Source organism: Miniopterus schreibersii (genome assembly GCF_964146895.1).
Source record: "Miniopterus schreibersii genome assembly, chromosome: 4".
Lineage (NCBI taxonomy): Eukaryota > Metazoa > Chordata > Mammalia > Chiroptera > Miniopteridae > Miniopterus > Miniopterus schreibersii.
The window spans coordinates 56,792,133-56,812,798 of NC_138105.1; the positions used below are offsets into that span (position 1 = coordinate 56,792,133).

General features: G+C 38.7%; 1 pseudogene across 1 annotated transcript; it reads right to left on the reverse strand.

The window, feature by feature from the left end:
• Positions 1-6,218: 6,218 nt before the first annotated feature.
• LOC308556259 (U2 small nuclear ribonucleoprotein B'' pseudogene) lies at positions 6,219-10,327 on the reverse strand (annotated as a pseudogene). The gene is made up of 2 exons: positions 10,179-10,327; positions 6,219-6,942 (listed from the first exon to the last, which is right to left on the reverse strand). The product of its transcript is annotated as a U2 small nuclear ribonucleoprotein B'' pseudogene (transcript).
• Between the last annotated feature and the right edge of the window lie 10,339 nt (positions 10,328-20,666).

Here is a 20,666-nt window from a genome sequence, read left to right on the forward strand (position 1 = left end):
CCAGGAATCAAACTGAGATCTCCTGGATCCTAAGTCAATGCTCAACTGCTGAACCATGCCCAGCTGGTCTGGTTTGCTTTTTAAAATAAGATATATTAAGCTCCTGAAAGGATAGGTGCTGCCTTCTATGTGTATGAATGTATGTTTTTGTATTTCTTTATATTGTTAAATAGGTGCTTGAGAAAAAAGGATTGCATGAACTTTAGAGTTGAGAAGGAGGATATTTTATGTTTTTCTTGTTAAATAGCTTAGGCAAATTAGAAATCCTTACTTCTCACAATCATGGCCTTAGAACATAGTTAGTTATCTCAAATGCCTATGGGGGAAAAAAGGTAGGTAAGATGACCCGGTGAGCTAGGCAGGTTGGAAAAGTGAAGACTGGGTCTAACTGGAAAGCTGTTTTCTTTTCCAAAGGAGGCAGCTGCTATTCAGCAGTAGCTATTGTTGCAACATGGGAATTCAAGTCCAGTGTTGCTCAATCTAATTTTCCAGAGAAGATCGAGACTTAAACTTTTTTGTGAAATACCCAAATTTTTCCCCTTTAAAATTTAACAGACCAAATTCTACAGCCATGTAGCTGAATTTGTCCTGCAAGCTATGTGTATGCAATCTTGGCCCTAGAGGCGTCGTTGTTGTCCATGTTGAAATTATAGGAGAATTCTCTCATCTGACATGATCAAGGTTGGCATCTGGTCAGTTAGTTAGAAAAGTCAAAGTGGCAAATCACAAACAAATGATTGACTTTTACAGAATTCTTAGAATAATACATAATGATGCATATGCCAGATATTTTATATTAATTTAGAATATACAAGTTAAGTTCTTTTACCAATCTTTTCATGTCAGGGTAAGGCTTTTTCTCTGAGTATGAATTCACCAATTGGATTTCTGAATTATTTTTTCTTTGAAGACCACATATGCTGTCCTTCATTCCCAGTTTCCATTTCCTTAGAATGATACTGTTAATAACCTGATTATTATTAACAGAAAAGGAATAAAGGGAAGACTAGATAATATAGACATGGCATTTTTACAGCTTTGCCAGAAAGCTACAGTTTAACACTCTCCAAGTATATTCCCCACAGATCGATGGGAAAAGGACTGGAGAAAGGCAGTTTAGACACATGCCCAGTGAAGTCTGAGTGATATGAGAGAATATTTACCTGTTAGTCATACCTGGGAACAAGTCTGTGGCCAGAATAGGCATGGCCACTGCAAACGCAGGAAGATTTGATATTTAAACTCCTGAACAATGGGAGCTCTCTCTTGCATTCTTGCACTCTTGGCCCCCTTGCTCTTTTGGAACTCCTGTTGCAGGGGTCTCGCTCCCCTACATTCACCCACATGGCTCACGGCCATGTGGGACCCACACAATGGACTGATGGACTGAGCCTCGGTGATGCTACATCAGACCCAGCTCCACCATGGAATGGAGGCTCTGGACACTGGCCCTATTTTTGGTTCTGCTGGAGCCCCAGCTGCATATTTTCCAAGACTGGTTTAAGGAGTATGGGACTTTGAAACTGGAGAAATATAATTCCATGCCAGTAAAAGCCACTCTTTCTCCCATGCAAGTCTTAGAAAATTACTTTTCTAAAGATATTGTAAGAACTCCACTCCCACTAGCGATGGAGTAATCCCACCAATCCAATCCTCTGGCAACAAAAGTAGAGGGAGAAATTTAAACACTTGCCAGGCATGCTGAGTGCAGTCCTTCCAAATTGCTATGATTTCCAACTGTTACATTGCCTTGTCCCCAAATGAGACTGCATTATTTTTAGTGACTCACCTTTACCCAAAGCATTAACCAAAGCATTTAAATTAGTTTTCTTAGAAGCAGTTCTCTTTTGACACCCCTATTTCATCAGTTTGTAAAATATTTAATTAACCTATGTAATTACAATATAAAATGAAATTAGCATACACAAGTTGGGAGCAAATAAAACTGATTCCTGGCAACCATTCAATTCAACAGATGGGAGCAGGAGAGCACATAAATATAAAGATTAGCCTTCTAGCCACAAGATTCAGCATGTTGTGGGCAGTAATCAGTAAGTTTTAAGAGAAGACTAGAGAGTGTAGATTAATCCAGTCACTTGATTAAGTGAAGGTTAGTTAAGCGAATGACATGGTATTGCATTATAGTTCATTATGCTGATCTGTAGTATTGGCCAATACTATGAAACCCTTTGGATTGCACAGTAGTAGCTACTATCTGTGCATCCCAGAGAGATGTTCTAGAGTTGGGTGACAAAGGCTTTAATGTACTTTTGTGACTCTCACTGGGAGGGGTCTGGGTGCAGGGGAGTAATTCTAATCCTCTGTATCCTGAGTACAATATATTTTCTTCCAAGGGAGTTGTCTTGAGTAGAAATAATTTTCTACAAGGAGAACTAAAGTATTTTAGTGCAGTATACACAACCATGCTTTTGAAAGAGCTATTGTGGGAATGACAAGAGACTGTTCCAAAGTTCAAGTTGCTTCTCTAGGAAAAGAATTCTGTTTTCTCACCCAGAAGTTCCATGTCATTTTTTCTCAGTTCTTCCATCGAGCAATTCTTTATGACCACACACACAAACAAATAGTTTACACGCAGATTAGAATTCTGATTATGCAGGGTGGCGCAAAAGTAGGTTTACAGTTTTAAGTACATGAAACAGAGTTCATTCTTGTATTATTATTTATTTTCCATATGAATAACTGTAAACCTACTTTTGCCCCACCCTGTATTTGTCCTTGTAAAGCAGTGTGTGTGCTTTGAAGGAATCTAAAAATATTCTGTGCACTTCTTTCCTCCTTGCTCATTATTATTAACCTGTTATTGACGACTGTTCCATGAACATTGAGCTGATTACATTAAATCTTAGAGGCATAGTTTAGGCTCACAGATCTTGTATGCATTTCCTTTTTAAAATAAAGGATATATTTGAATTGTGGAATTGCAAAAAAGTTAATGTTTAACTCAATGACTAGTTGTTTGTAAAACTACTGGTAGCAAACTGCCCTTTCCTACTGGTTTAATACTTTCTAGCAGCAGTGATAATGGTTATAGTAGATATGTTGATACTTAGTCATCAGCAAGCATTTACAAAGCATCCGTGAAGTGAGACAGCTCTCCTAAGCAAGTGCCCAGTGCTTTTCCAAATGGTTTACAAATTGCCTGTAGGAGTTTGTTCCGTTTCCTGTTGCCTGGACTCCATTCAAGATCTATGAAGTAGAATCTTTAACTGTAGAGCCTGGGATGTACATTTTTATCAAACCCTGATGGTGAGAGTTCCATTGAGAACTAGTACTCTTGGCATCTGCAGTTCATTGGTTAATAAGAAATGATCTCTTCCAAGAGTAGCCCAAAGTGGTACTTAAAATCTGGCCGAGGGCAAATAACCTTATCCTAAGATTAGAGCTCACACCGACGTTTTTGCTGCCGTGGCCCTTCTGCCTGTTGAGCTTTACTTATAGCCAATAAGAGATTCAGAAACCTGCAAATAAATCCTATTTCTGAGTGACTAGCAACCTAGGAGCTAGGATTCACAGCCTGCCTTGAATCTCAAGATGGGATCAATTTTTTTCAGGGCCCATAGCTCAGCATCCAACCCCATGCTGGGGGACATTTAGAAGCTGAACTTTATTGATAGTTCATTGTAAAGAGTTTGTGGGCTGCGTAAAAGCTATCAATGAAACAACAGCATAAAGAAATCTTTTGGTTCTGTTTATTGTATTTTGCTTCAAAAGGAGATTCAATCTCGTTTTCACAGTTAAGTACTATTCTTGGAATCGATTAAAGTCTATTAAAACATTTCAGATATCTGATATTTAAACAAAAGAGTGATTCTTTAGTTCCTCATTCAGTGAATGTGTAATAAGCAGAGACTTGTGAGTCTTTTAAAGTTTTATTTGCTTTGAGTGTCATGAAGTGTTAGAAGACATAATATTCTAATTTATACCCATGTTCAGTTGGAAGGATACATATAATTCTCTTTTTATTAAGTCCCATTTTGCTCTTCCTCACCTTTTGAAAATGTCATGTGCAACCTTTTAAAATTAAAGACCACAGGGCTCATAGGGAGCCTCACACCGCATAGCAGAGGCAAATTGCTCTGAGCTATTACACTATAGAGTATGTATGTGTTGCCTACCAAGAGAGGTTATGTGGAGTCACAGTCTGAAGATCTTAAAAAAAATAAAAGGGTGGATGCTGTGTTCTTGAAATGCCTTCACAGCAATTCTCTCTGAAAGAAGAGCAAAAATCAGACTAGTTCAGGAGGCTGTTTAAGTCATAAGTTGGCTCCCAGGTGGACCACTCTGTCTTCATTGGACAGCTATCAGGATGGCAACCTTGTCCTGCGGCTTCTAGCCACATCCCCGTCATTTTCATTCTTCCCCATTTAACTGCACCAATAATAATGCATTGTACATTTCGTATTTCTGAGAAGTGGCATCTTAATTTTTTTCAAGGCCCGATAAACAGAATCAGCATCGTCACTCCATCCGATCCAGGGATTTTTAAATCTCTAAGAATTTGTTAACACATCGGGGCTTAGGTTAAACCTAGTTTGGTTCTAATTTTAGCTCTGTAATCAAATTCATGATGTCTTATTCTGATCTTATTTGGGTGTCAGATATTCTCTTGACTCACTTGAAAATCTTAAGGATTAAAGATTTGGGAAATGCACTAGGGTATCTCTGTAGTCTGAAAGTTGCCCTTATTGCAGATTATTCTGTTTTTCCTTACATGTAAATTTTTTCCCTACTCTTTTGTTAAGAGATGTGCTTATTCTCATTAAATAGACTTGGGAGAAAAAAATGAATTTTTCTACTGATAAAATGAACTTCCTTCTGGTTTAGTACAAATTTAGCGCCAGGATTCTTCAAGCAGGAAGCTGATGCTTGATAATTGCCCACCTGGAATCTATGTGACACTAGAGAGAATCAGGAGTGTTAATTCCTCAAGAAAGAGATTTCTTAAGAGAAAGTGCATACTGGTTCTAGGATCTAGTCTCATGCCTTATATAACCCACAGATTTTTTTTGGTTTCTAAGGTTGTATTTGTACCTAGGAATTAATTTGTTACTTGTGTTTCTAAGAGATGGTAGTTCAAGATCTTACCACTTCTCAAGCTATTACAAACTCAAACTCTGAACCAAGAAAGGGTGGCTGTGTTTTATGCACTAAGTGGTTAATTCAGTTGTTAGTTTTAATTTTTAAGTTCTCTCCTAAAAATATATTTTTAAAAACATGTAAAAATAGTTATTTTAGCAATAGAAAAAATAGTGACAAGCTTATTTTTTCGTACTGGGAAGTTGTCCAGAAAACAATTTAAATATATTTTGAAAGTACTTTGATTTTCATATTACCATTTTACCATATACATTATATATCAGATACACCATAGAGTCCAAAAGACAATATTCATGATATGTTTCCCAATGAGGCATATTTAAAAGTTTGGATTTGGAGAACTTCTTCAACTTGGTGAAAAACATCTACAAAAACATATAGCTAACATCTTTGTTAATGGTGAGAAATTAGACACTTTCACCCTAAGATCAGGAAGAGGGCAAAGATTTTCCCTCTTACTAAATATTCTACTAGAAGTCCTAGCGATATAATAACACAGGAAAGGAAATAAAAGTTACACAGATTTACAGCTCAGAAGGATAGAGAAATAATTATAATTACAAATTTTTTTAAGTAAATGGTGTAAGAAAAGGGAGGTTAGGGGCCTGGAGTCAGGAAGTAGCCTGTCTAAAGTTTAGTCAAGTTGAGGAAAACATTAAGGCCACTTGCTCACTTTCATCTCTTGCTTCTCTTGTCCAGAAATGTGACTTACAAGGAACTCAGGTTCTGTTTGTGAGTCCTGTTCTTTCACTTGCTAAGATTCTGATCCTAATTTATGGATTTAAATTTTTTTTTTTTAAAATTAGAGAACATTTGAACTTTCAAGACAAGGAATGCAGAAGGGTAAAAGTGTGAGGCTGGGAAAGAGGGTTTGTTGTTTTTTTTTTCAAATATAATACAAATAAAAGTTTATTGTACAAAATCAAGGCCTTCATATTTCATAGTTCAGTAAGGCTAAGAAAAGACTGGGTATTTTTTAAAAGCCTGCACAAAAATTTTACTTCTACTTCCTCCCGCCCACAACTATTAAAATGACCAAATGCTATCAAAACAAGCACTATAAATAACTACAAGTCCTTTAAAGACAACTATCCCAAATGTTATTTCTTGGCATAGGTGATCTTCATGGCGTGGGATGGTGTAACCTTAAATCCTTGTAAAGCATCCCTGGCAGCTCCAGCCTGTCCATCATTTTCAAATTCAACAAATGCAGTGTCATGCCTCCCAGGTCCCAAATGTACTTCCTTGAAACCAGGGAACTGATTAAACAGCGTGGATAATATCATCTCATTGGTCTCTTCTGGAAAATTTTTAAAAAATAAAATAGAGTTTGGAGGGTAGCCAGAGACCTGATTGCATTTCCTTGGGTATTAGCTGAATTTGGTGTTACCGGACCAGGCTTTTTATTTGCAGTTATTGCTGTATGTTCCACAGTTTTGGCTTTTTATTTTCTTGGTCCGCAAAAGTGCCACGCATTTTAGATATTATATCTGAAACTGTTTTTGCATACTGGATTCGCATTGGTTTACCACCAAATGGAAATCCTTGTAACTGTCTCAGGCATCCGTGGATGAGCCCAGTTTTTTAAATATAACAAATGCTTGCTGCCTCACCTTCATGGTCTTTAAGCCATGATATCTACCACATGGCCAACATGAGGAAACAGGGCATATAGGGATCTCTTCAATTCTTCTTTTTTAATTTTGTCTTTCATTGTTGATATAAGTTGTATGGTTTGATCTGATATCCGTCTTTTGGGTTAAACTGTTCAAGTACCCCAAGGCTGGCATGGTGTCCCATAAGAACTGAAAGCCCTTATAGGGTCTTAATAAGCATTGAAAATATTATATTCCTCCAAACCCCTAATAGGCAATTTTAAAACAAAATCAAAACTAATCCATGAGATTTATATGAAATTCCAGTGTTCTAATTTTACACATTTCTATTTCAATGCTGTTTCTAAAATATTAAATTTCAGATTTTTACAAAAAATTAATGTTGGTTTCTGTGGTTAGTGGGAACTTCAAACTTTGCTATCTGTTGTGTAGTCTGCACCGAAGAATGGTGGTCTTTGTAGGGCTAGTGGCCTGGCTACCTTGGATTGGCCTCTTATTTTGATGATAGAGGATCAGTCATATTAAATCCTGTATTTTATCCCCTGCGATTTGTTCCAAAATTGTTGATACAGTGTTGACTCTTTTTCCTTAAAAGAAACTTAGAGTTTGAATCATGGGTGTATTTTCCTGCAACTTTCTTGAGTTGCATACAAGGAAAGCATTATCATTCACATATTCTTTTAATCATCCCCCCCCCCCCATAACATTATAAGCAATAAGAAAAGATTTGTAATTCTTGAGCCATGTGCAAAAAACAGATATCTTGCTTCACTGAGAAAATAGACAATTTTTGGAATATTGGAGATTTTTCTGTCAAAGTGGGCCATTATATGTTAAACACAGTAAGAGGCAGCCACTGGGCACCTTTGATGCTTTCCATTTATGCTTTAATAAAGGTTGTTGGTTTTTTGTGTGTTGTGGTTTTTTTTGTATCTGGTGCTTTTTTTGTAAGTCTGAACCAAATTCTGCAGTGTTTTAATTTATCTTTGACAAAACTAGGTAGATGTAAATACTAATCAGGATAATACCATTAGAAGAATAAAATTAGAATTCATAGTGAAGACAAATGCATTTTTTAAAATTAAAATACCAATTATCAAGAAAACAATGAGGAAGATGGGGGTAGAAAATAGTGTGGATTATCTTTTTCTCTCCACTGCCTCTACTTCACACACTGGGTGGCTTCTCATGCAGCAGACATGAAGGCTGCCCTAGGATCTGCATTCAGGATCCGTTATTCTATATAGAACACTCAAAATGCATCAGGCTTTTCATATGTTGGAGTAACTATAGAACTCACTCTCAGAAGACTTGCTTTTAAATTCTTGTTCTACAACATAGTTATGTGACCCTGTAGGAGTCATGAAGTCTTTCTGAGCCCTGATGTTCTCATCTGAAAAATGAAAATAATAAAAATATTTTTGTTTTCTCTGTTACAAAGTTGCAATAAGCAGCAAATAATTTAATGTATGGAAAAGATACTGCAAACCATATGCACCATCAAGGATTACTGCTCATGCTTCAACGCATGCGTTGAACGTGGGCTACGTAGACTGTATTTTCAGAGACTAACTCTCCATCATGTTGACATTTGCTAATTTTAAATCATGCTGCAAATGAATGGTTCAGATTGGAACACCTGCTATCATCATTTTTTTTAAGAAAATGACTATCATTTGATTTACAAGAACATTTTATCTTAATAAGTTCAGTTCAGCATTTATTAGCATGTATTAGCCTGAAATTCCCTTAACAGAAAATCATATCTAATCCCCTTCTCAGATATCAGAGTACTAACTATATTGTTCTTGAACACTACACTCAGTAGGAATTGCTGGCCTCAGTAATTCTCATTACTTTCCCAGAAGTACTTTAAAAATTATAGGGTTTGAAAATAATGGGGGAAAAATGATAGTGTGGCTCAAGAGAATACAAACCTTTTGACATCATATTTCTACATTGTGCAGATAAGATATCTGCATTTTCCAGGCAGTAAGCCTGCTATGAACCACATCTCCCATTTTATGTTATAAAAAACAATATAATGAGACGTATTACAGGACAGTTTCCAAAAATGGACACGAATACTCATTATTTCAAACACAAAGTAACTTTTATTAAAAAAGTAATATTTGTTGAATTAGGTATTGCAGAAAGGTTGTGGAGATATCAAAAACCTCATGTGTCCTCTCATGCAGTGAGCATTTATGAAGCATGGCACTATCCTAGATTTTACAAGGGAGGGACAAGAAACGAATGCTTGGCCATTGCCCTGACAATGCAGTTGGATGGCGAGACGTAAGCATGGGAAAGAAACATTCGGTACTGTGTGATTCTTGGCTGAAATAAACAATGTAATTTAAAATTCTTATATTTGTTTAGAGCAAGTAAGCATTATGTTAGAGGGAGACACCAGAATAAATGCAGTAGCTGAGTTGGATGTGCATGTGATTTGAAAAGAGGGAAGAGAAGATAAAAGACATTGTGAAAGGGAAGAACCACACAAGCAGACTTGACATCAGAAAGAAGAGAGATTTATGAAGTCCCATTCTTTAAAGATGCTATTGTGCCTCGCAGCCTACCTCAACTTTATGGTGTTATATCTCTGAAAACATGATTCTGTTAAATGGAGAAAATTTAAAGAGCCGTTGGAAAAATTCATTATCATTGTTACCCTTAAATGGAACTGAATGGAACCTGCTCATTTTCCTTATTTTAAACCTCCTTAAAAGAAGACCATCTAACAGTTCAACTTACCGCATTCATGCTTCATAGCGAACATCATTGTTTTCACATAAACATTTGTTTGGCTCACCTTGAAACATCCTTACCTGTGTGTTTGAAGTTGTGTATTTTTTGAGCTGGAAACCTCAGAACTCGTGAATGGTTTCTGAAGTGTAGTATTGAAATAACATTATAATTTTAAAATTGTTTTGTTTCTCCTAAGTATGTTCCATTGTATAGTGGTTCTTGAAAACCGTGCTAAGCAAGAGTAAACAAAAGCAAACACTTGTTTTCCCCCCTAAGTATTATCTTTATATGGCCTGATACTCTACAATATTTTTTTTCTTAGCATGCTTAGAATTTTTTTACTTTACTTTTATTGTTGACACTAAAATTGTTGACATTACGATGTTCCCCATTTCTCCCCTCTTCCCCCCTCCTCCATCCAGCCCCGCCCCTCTGGCCATCACCACACTGTTGTCTGTGTCCAATTTTCCATAGTAGTAAGGCCAAGGGTACAAGAGTTCCTCTTAGCCACAGGAGATAAGATCTAAAACCTGCAGTGGACGCCTGGAAACTCAGATAGTACCGAATACCAGTCATCTTCTTCAGCTCTGCTGGAATGTGGCAGCAGCTTCTTCACCGGCAGACACTGCCCTCCAGTAATTTTTATATCTTTTGGTCCTAACCTGTTCCTGCATCTGCGTAACCATCCCTTACTTGCAGGAAATGGCTTGGTCACTGGTTTCAGGGGACTCCTTGTCGAAATCTTTGTATAAGCTCAATGCTTTCTGGAGCAACATGTTCCCATAAATCAGAACACATTCTCTGGTCTCGTCTTCCACTGATAAACTTAATGCCTGTTCCATCTTAACTAAGCACTTGTCATGCACCGTGGCTGTAACTGTTTGCAGTTTGAGGTGTGATAGCAAAACTAGCATGAATTCTTTTTCCTTCACAATTTCAAGGATAGAAGATTCATTCTTACCGTAGATCTCAGCAACCTCAGCATGTGATTATTTTTCTTTCCTTTTTAAGTAAAAAATGTTCACCTTTTCACTTAGGAAGCACTTCACAGCTTCTCTTTGGCATATCTGAATTTCCAGCATCACTACTCTTGTGCCTTGGGGCCATTACTAAGTAAAATAAGGGTGACTTGAGCACAAGCACTGTGATACCAGGACAGTCAATCTGATAACACAGAGGGCTACTAAGTGACTAAGGGATGGGAGATTCCGGACAGAGATGAATCATGTCCCAGGTGGGACAGAGCGGAGTGGTCAGAGATTTCATCATGCTTCTCAGAAAGACATGCAATTTAAAATTTATGAATTGTTCATTTCTGGAATTTTCCATTTAATATTTTCAGGCCACACTTAATATTTGGGAACTGAAACCACAGAAAGCAAAACCACAGATAAGAAGGGACTACAGTGTAGCATAATCTTAAAATCAGTTGCCTTCAGTGCCTTCAATAAATAAACATTCCAAGCTTTATTCTATTTTGTCAAGAACCTTAATATGCATATAACCACTGAATCAATACCCATATTCTGTAAACAGCATGAGGGCAGGGAATGCAGACGTTGTATTGTCTTTGCTGGGGCCTTCACCATCTGCTGGAATTTTATGAGTGGTTGAGGCATCGAGAAGAAACCTTTAGAAATCACATTTACACCCTAAACTTTTAAGAACATTCTGAAATATAGTACTTTGTGGGTACATGTAGTTCAAGGATAAATAGAGGAGTAATTTGCCATTTGTACCAAATTAAATCAGACTTTCAGTTCAATCAAAACAGCTTGCAGCTGGATGCAATAATCTGATTTCCTGACACTCGGAGAAAAATTGAAGCCCTCTAAAAGGCCCCTGCTGATCTTTAACATGAAATACAGTTTGCTGGCAATATCACTCAACCTCTGAATGCCTTCACATTTAATAAGCTAAAAAAATGCAAATAGAGCGCAAGGTTAGCTGGAGATGGCTCTCAGGTAGTGTTTTATGAAACTAAATGAAATAACACAGTACAATTTCTCTAAAGGACCATGCTCTTATTCTTTCTCAAAGCAGCTATTTTGTTAAATGTGCCATTAGATGAATCTCTGTATTACTGTCCTGGGAGTACTGTTTTGACATTGGCCGTGTGTTAAAAACATAATAAAAGGCTTCGGAGAACAAATCCTAGAATTCTGTTTGAGTAACTGGCTATTTTCTTGGGTAGGTAATGAGGCAGATAAAGGTAGATTCTAAAGCATCCATTAACTGTTGGTTTTTCAAGATAGTGAAGATCCAAACGTACAGAGATAGGTAGTCCTGGCACATTAGTTCAATTTAGAACAATTGGTTTTTATCTTGAGTTTTTACTATAAACTGATAAATGTAGGCCTTTCAGCACATTGAATGAGCTTTTTCTAGTGCCCCAGAATTTTAAAATGCTGAATTAAGGACAAAGAAGCACAAAGTGATATACCTTCTAAGGAAAGCTTCTTGCATTTAAAATGTGAAACTCCTTCTAGGGCTTATAATGAGGTTTTAAAACCTTCCTTGTTTCCCTTATCTTCTGAATAAGCACAAAATTTAGGGGAGAAGCAGAGGGTCAAAGGAGGGCATTGTTCAGATTGAGTCCTCAGTATGGGGATGCTGGGACTTTCCCTCCCTTCCTTTTGGGGTAGGAGAAGTGCTCAGCCCTTTTCCATTCAACATCCTGGCATTAAACAGATGGTACACTCAAATAGGGCAACTGAGGGGAGATTAATGAGGGAACTATTGACAAAGGTGTGAACAGAGCTGAGGGAAGCCAACAAGGCATGGTGGAGCATTGTGGTCTTAACCGCAGTGGGAAGCTCTAACCACCACTCGCCCAAAGAGGCAGGAGAGGAAAGGGTTACTAGAACCCAGAGCTGGAGCTGGAGAGGAGGGCAGCCTGCCAGGACCTGTGGGGGCCCAGCGAGGAGAGGGTCAAGGAAATAAATACCTCAGTACCTCTCTCCAATCTCTGATCTTGTACTAGTGCCTTCCTTTGGCCCAATCCAACCGGAAGCCAATGAGCAACAGAACCCAGTTGAAGCTTCATGCAGAGAATAGCCTCCTAGGGGCCCAGAGCAGAGAAGAGAAGCAGATCTGGAGGGACAGAAATTATCCAGCATGCCAAGATGGGAGGCACCTCAGGAGACTCATTCATGAAGATCGGAGGGGTCTAGAAGGAGATTTTACTCCCTGGCTGGGATCTTAGCTACTGTGCTGGTGGAAGAGTAAAAGTGATCCATCCCCCTTTTACCCCACAATTCTTTGGGATAAACCAAGAGGGTAATGCTGGGCAGGGGGAGAAGAGGAATATTAAATCAAATATAATGTTGACATAATATTGAAGTGTGAAGTTGTATTAGAGCTTCTAACTAAAAGTTAATATGAAGCTTTAGGACTTATTTAGGATGCCATTGAGGGAGATAAGAAATGGTGGTTCGACCGAGCATGGTTGTAGTCAGTGATTGTAAAAGAGCAAAAATCATTAAATGTTTGTACTAGACTGAGTTAAGACTCTTCAATAAATTACACTGGAAAACTTGGGAAGAGTAGTGCACACATGTACGTTTATGTGACAGTTCATGAACTTTGGATCTAATTGTGGCAACACTCCAAAGAGGTAAACTGCACATTCTTGACTCTGATTAGGTCAGACTAGGACCAACACCTCTTTGCCTAAAATGCTATCATGAAATTTTTATTCCTACATTAAGAATACTTACTCTTTTCTTAAGAATTTCTAAGTCGAATTACTCTGAGTATAGAAATTTTTATGGAAACATTCAGTGTTTGATCATGATTATCAAAGGACTTTGCACTACTTTAAATATTTCTTGTTTGCCATCTACTGTCCTACTGTAATATATGTGATTTATTTTTAAGCAATAATAAACTGGTGACCATCTAGTGGAAGAATCAAGAGGCACTGTGTCCTTCTTCTGATGTTGTTAACATCCTTAAAAGGTCTCTCCCTGACACCAGGTCAGCTCTTTGGAGTTAGCTGAGATTGCTCATTGGGTGTGGTAGTCCATAGTTTTGCTCACTGACTTCTGTCTCCTTGACAATTGGAAATCTAAGCTTCCTGCCCTCGTTTAGGCCAATAAACCTACCCTTGATAGTTTGAGGTTGTCATATACTTTAGCGTCTTCTGGGGTAGGGTGAAAGCATGCAGGTCCTAGGAGTCAAGACACATATTTCTGTCTCAGAGATCTGTAGCCATATGATTTGCAGGTATCCAAAATCACATACCTTGTTAAGATTGCCCGAGCTTCTCATCCTGACTGGGAGCCATGTCCATAGATGGACTTGCAGAGCAATAGCACTTTGATACTTTCAGAGAAAAAACAGAGAATTCTGTTAGTCTACCTGGACTGACAGAAATGGATGAGACGTATAAAACTTCTTTTGGTAACAGTAGAGTCTTTTGTTCCATGTCCTGCCTCTTAAATAGATATGAATCAATTGATTCAGCCCCCTGTGGTTGGGTTCTAGAAAGCTCCTTTTTTTTTTTTTTTTTTCTTGGACTCTTCTCAATTTCTTTTCAGTTTGAAAGCAAAGGTGAAGCTGTCTGGCGTCAGGATTGTTTCCAGAGGTCTCTCGAGGCATCTGTGCCTCTTCTCTCACTCCCCAAAAATCCATGGTGACAACCAAGTCAAGACTGAGAGCTCAAAGACCCTTAGGAAAGCTGCAAAGCTCACTAAAAACATCAGACATTTTTTGGAAAAAAAAATTAATGAATTATTTTGCAAAACTACCATTTTTCAAAAATCGGCTAATTTTTGTCATCTTGAACTACTCAAAATGATCTGGCAACATCCTTTAACTAGGTCTTTAAATATTACTTTCTATTCTTATTATGCCAATTATATACAAACATATTGTGCGTTTAAAAAATAGCTCAAGATCACATTAACAATCCTTTTGACTACCACCGTTAGTCTGAGTTCCCTCTTGGCCTGTTTTGGAGGCAACACTATCAGGAATTTTTATGATTTTGGAAGCTAAAATTTAACACGGATTCTCCTCACATAGATCTTGGATACTTTTTTTGTCATTCAGCATTCCCAGTTCATGTGCCCATTTGTTCAGTTCTGTGAGTACTTTTGCAATTGAGGATCTGTTTCCTCTGGCGTCTGACCTGTTAGTGCTCATGTCACCTGTTAACACCAAACCTCCTCCTCTCTGGGATAATTCCCTCATATTTCTTGTCACTTGATGAATCCCTTCTCATACAATTCCAGCCTTAGACTATAACTGTTACTTGTCTTAAAGGAGCTCCTTTAAAAAGCCCTCATTTCTTGGGGGGGGGGATATAGAATTCAAAGTCCATCCCACCCCTGTCCCAGCCACAATGCTCTGAGTCATTGGGTGATAGCTTAACCCTGAGGAGGCGACCCTTTCTCTTGCCAGTGGTGTCAGTGACACGGTAATGAGGGACACACAGAATCCAGTGTTCCAAAGGAATAATGAATGTATATTCTCTGAGTCTGGCTATGTCTTGTGACTATGGAATGTGACCAAATACCCAATTTAGAAATGTGGCGGGATAGAGCAGCAAATGTAAAGATAGGTCCGCATCTTCTAACCTTCCTGTTCAGTTTCAGTTCACCTGGTTATAAGAGATGAGGCTTTAAAAAGTGAATTTCACTGTATCTGAGGTTGATTCCATTTAATCTCCCTAAATATTATCTTTTCTGGCAGCAAGGGTGAGCTCCCACTCGGGAGTCAAAGGCAGAGAGCTAGCTTTCAGACACTTGACTCATAATCAAGGACGCATCCTCCCAAAGTTGGTATGTCTGATTCTTAAGTCCTGCTGCTCATAAGGACATCAGATGTTTTGAAACCAGTGCCATAGGATTCTGAATAAGGTTATAGACTTGAACATTTGTGAAGATTATCTCCAATCTTTTCCTGTAAAATTGCTCTGTAGAGAGATTCTGACACATGAAAAAAACACATCAGTTCCTTTAGAAGGGGGGAAAAAAAAAGCAAAGAGTTCAATATGATATTTTGACTAATAAGAAATCAAAATTTATTATTTTCTGAATCTTTTCTCATCAGGAACTTCACTGTTGCTTAAATTTCTCCATCCCATTTATCTGGGACTACTCGAAAGGCTACCCAACTTGGGAGACTCTCCATCAGGGGGGACTTGGGGTTCCTTTTAGTTTAAACCATCCTTTCATGGGGGAGGGAGAATGGGATACAAACAATTTTTTAACACATTTCTTATTAACACATTTTTAATATAATTTCAGTTGCTAATCCCAGTACCTCATCTTTCATCTATCGCTTTGGCTTTAGATTTCAGTTCCTCTGACGCTGAATTTCAGATCCTGCTCTCACTGCTTCCTGGTATGTGATCTCATCATTTGTATGAACTCTTTCTGCCGGGTCCTGTCTCAGCCTGCTAGCCTCCTAGCCAGAAGTCCCAACTGCGCCTTATTTGTAAACAAACAAGCAAACAAACCCTAAGCTCGTATCTAACTCCTTTTTCCTAAATGTTACTTGCCCTATTTATTATTATTATTATTATTATTATTATTATTATTAATTATTGATTTTAGAGAGAGGAAGGGAGAGGTGACAGAGAGAGAGAAACATTGATTGAACTCGCAACCTGGGCATGTGCCCTGACTGGGAACTGAACCTGCCACCCTTCAGTGCGCTGGACAGTGCTCCAGCCAACTGAGCCACACTGGCCAGGGCTGTCCTGTTCCTTTTGCTGCACCTACATGTACCCCTTATGAAGTCTTTGCCCCTAACTGCTGAAGACTTTTCTCATTTGGCCTTAAAATATTCATGATTTCCTTTCTCCCTTTCTCTCCTTAACTACATTCCTAGGTGTGACTGAAAATACGTAGTGTCAATATGTCTCAGTGTCCCAGTCCTGTTCTTTCTGGCTCTCCTGCAGCCCTGGTGTGCTACTGATGTTGCCGAAGTGCTGGGACCATAAGAAGGAAAGACTAGCCCCCAGAAAGAACTTCCCTCATCACTTCATAAACAGCTGGGATATTTTCCCTCGAGGAAAAAACAACGGGAAGAGAAAGACGTTGAGCCCTTGGCCCTGCTGCTCTCCTGGTCTGTTTTCTCTGTTTGTTCCATACGCACCGTTTACAGTGTAAAACAAGATTACCTCAACATTGCAAGGAAATATTAAAGCATACAGTATAAAAATTACGTTAGTTATGCTGTGAGGAAGTTATGAATATCTGTATTGAAAAATCTCTCCTTTTAACATGAATATCTCTTTTTAAGAACTGGATTTGCAGCAAGCTGGAAACCTCCAGAGGGTGGTGGATAACAAAACTATTAAATGAAGTCTTTTTTGTCTCAGATTTGCTGAAACCACCAAGAGATGGAGAACAAAACAATAGGTGATCTCAGTGTAATGCTTATGTTCAAGGACAGAAACCAACAGGGTACTTAGAAAGCAATTTGTGTTCTTTAGAGTTTTTTAAACCCACACTATTTGGCAACTTTTTTCCTGTTCCCTTACATAAAGTTTTAAGGTTACTCATGACCTTTCAAGCCCATAACTTTAAAGTTATCTGCCATAAGTAATATTTCTCTTGTTGCCATCTGGGGACACAGTAACCTCTTACTGGCAAGAGTCACCATCAAGATTCCCTTCAAAATTTCTCTAAGTTGTTTATCTTCCCTGGTGCCTTCGCTCACAGGAGGCTCGTGCATTTTTTTTTATGCTCGGAAGAAATAGAGGTGCCCCCCCCCCTTCGACCTCTCTTTTTCTATCAGTATCACGGGTACCGTGGTCTTTAATTGCATCTATTTGCATCCTTTCCTGGCCTGAGAAAACTCCAGTCACACTCATTCCCTCCACTCTAGGGACACATATTAACCTCTCTGACAGGTCTTCCCGAGCCCCATTCATGGGCAAATCTATTTTATTTTCCTGTTTCTGAGGACATGCAGTACATTTTCCAGTCTTCCTTGGAAATGTATTCAGCTGTGTGGCTGGGTTCTAGCCTTAAAATTTTGATTGAAGACATTTTAAATGGATAAGAACAGGTACTACACTTGATCATAGCCCCAAAGCCAAGAAACGATGGACTGAAGTAATTTTAGGCACTTCAAGCTTGTCCCTAAAAGCTTCATGTTACATTTCTTTCCCTCTTCCCTGATGGTGGTGATCCCAAGGCCTTGGGCTCAAAGGGTGATTGCTGAAGATGGAAGAAACCCGAGTCCTAGAGTCTTTGGATGGAAGAGAACCCCACCAACGACACCAGCTTTTTTTGTGTTAAGTCACAGAAATTTTGGATTCATCTCTTGCGGCAGAAAGGTTAAGACAGTGAACTTTTTAAACCTCAATCTTTATGCTTTTGAGGTGATTTGGGGCTATGGCTGCATAATTGTCTTATTGGCCAACTGGTCTTATAGTTCTGCATAGTAAGCCTGGGTCCTCCCTCTGAAATGTAGAAACAGGTGGCACAAACTGCAGTCTTCTCACTCTGTGGTGGCCTCATCCACTTACACTTACTCATTTTTATGTCTAAAATGATAATAATTTTTAATATTCTTTGTATTTTTTAAATACGTGCCTTTTTTCTTTCTTCCCTCAACACCTGTCTTCTCCCCTCCCCTCCCCTCCCCTCCCCTCCCCTCCCCTCCCCTCCCCTCCCCTCCCCTCCCCTCCCCTCCCCTCCCCTCCCCTCCCCTCCCCTCCCCTCCCCTCCCCTCCCCTCCCCTCCCCTCCCCTCCCCCCCTCCCCTCCCCCCCTCCCCTCCCCTCCCCCCCTCCCCTCCCCCCCCTCCCCTCCCCTCCCCTCCCCTCCCCTCCCCTCCCCTCCCCTCCCCTCCCCTCCCCTCCCCTCCCCTCCCCTCCCCTCCCCTCCCCTCCCCTCCCTTTTTCTTTTTTCCTTTGTTACTTAGTTTCTGCACTTGGAGTACCTTCTTTGGGCAACTTTATTTTCTCCTTTCTTGTCCTTTCACCTTGATAAACCTGACTCAGTCTTCAGGAATCATGTTCGAGGTTACATTTTTCTAAGAAGCCTCTTTTCTCCCCTCCCCAAGAAACATTACTACAGTATCCTGAGTATGCCCCTCTTGTAGCACTTACCCTTTCTGTTAAATTTTTCTATTTTAATTGTATCTCCCCTGCTAGAATTCTAGTCCTTTTTGTTGTATGGGATGACACTCTAACCAACTGAGCCACCCGTCCAGGGCCAAAAATTCTTTTAATGATCTATTAGCTAGTAGGTTGATTAATCCCCCCCTCAAATATTCTTGAAGGCAGGTAATTGTAAATCACCCGACTTGCACCAGCATGTATTACCTAATTCACTGTTGCCATTTACTTTTTTCCAGTTTCTGAGGATGATAATGTCTCTACCAAGATATATCAAAAAGTATATGAATTCTAGATTTTATTCACCTGTTTAGAGACCCAAGGTTTAACCTGATGTATTCAGAAGAGACTGACAAAAATTATTGTTTATTTATTTATTTATTTATTTATTTATTTATTTATTTTTAAAAATAGATCTTTATTGATTTAAAAGAGAGGAAGGGAGAGGGAGAGAGAGACTTGAAACTTCAGTGATGGGAGAGTCATCATTGATCGGCTGCCTCCTGCACGCCCCTTACTGGGGATCGAGCCCGCAACCCGGGCATGGGCCCCGACAAGGAATCGAACCTCGATCCCCTGGATCCTAGGTTGATGCTCAGCCACTGAGCCATGCCTGACTGGGCAAAATTACTGTTTTTTAAATGCATTTTGCCAAAAGAAACTTTGGTCAAAATGCTTATGTCTTATCATGTTTTAAATATGTTTTTTAAAATATCATTGGAACTGCAGATTTAAGTCATTTAGTTTACAGAAAATATTTACTGTATAATCTATATTCTAAAGCCATGTCTCATCATAAAAAAAATCTGCGAAATCAGATATAATTTCTGGCAGAAAAAGTCTGACCATTTTTCCGTTTGAAGAGGCATATTGACAAGTGTCTCTGAGACAGTCTGAGTTGGCTGTTTTGTCATGAGTTTATTGTCTGTATGGGAAACATTGCATTCCTCCCACTTTGATATTTCTTACTATTGTTCTACCTTTGCTCTAATAGGACTCTTCCTCAGAAGCAATGTACTCTTTGACAATAGCTGATAATTGGGGGAGGTGTGGTTATTACATGAAAATTTTGATGACTCCCACCCCATCACTAATATATCTAAATTCATGACATCACCACACAGATAAAAATACCATTTATTTATTTACTTAGCTTTATTCTGCTCTGAATATTCTAACTTTTCAGAAATGAACATACAGTGCTCTTATTGTGAGGAACCAGAAAATCACAGAGGTTGATTTTCAAAATTTAAAAATGACTTGCCGGTATCAGAATAAAACCAAGCTATATAGCACTGCACCGACCAGAAATGCCTAGAAACACACTATTATTGACATCTTCTGATCAAAATTCTCAGTTTTCTGACTAGCTATAGTGCAAAACTCCCTCAGATTAAAGCAGTTAAGTACACACATTGAATCGTGCTGGGGTTAGTCTGGAGTTGCCAAGCACTGTTTTTAATGACCTTCCAATTAAAACTCACGATCCATCTGTGCCTTTGTAAGGAGTTATGATTTACATGTGTCATTTCTGCCCATTCTTTGCCTTTTTGACCTTAGTGGAATAATAAGTGAGAAAATGGCAATTTTGAGAGTTTAAGACACAATCAGAATTAGCCTTGTGCAACGATTTTCTGGGTCAGGGCACATGCCCGGGTTGCGGGCTCGATCCCCAGTTGGAGGCGTGCAGAAGGCAGCCGATCAATGACTCTCATCACTGATGTTTCTATCTCTCTCCCTCTCCCTCTCCCTTCCTCTCTCTGAAATCAATAAAGACATATTTAAAAACAAAACAACAAAAAACCCCACCAGAGTTCTCTCACTGTAACAAAACATAAATTGACATGGTACAGCAAAATTGGGAATTCCTAGGACTTAAGAAGAACTATTTCAGTATCACAGATAATGCCATGCATGTTATAATGAAGCCAGTTAATCATTTGTTAATGTTAACTTGACTAAAATAGAATGAAAAGAAGAAGGAAGAAAGTAAGTGAAATAAATTTTAACAAAATATCTGTTCTTTTCAGGTATAATATTGCATATTTTTATATATATTCTCCTCTCTCCTCCACAGCAACACTAAGAAATAGTTACTAT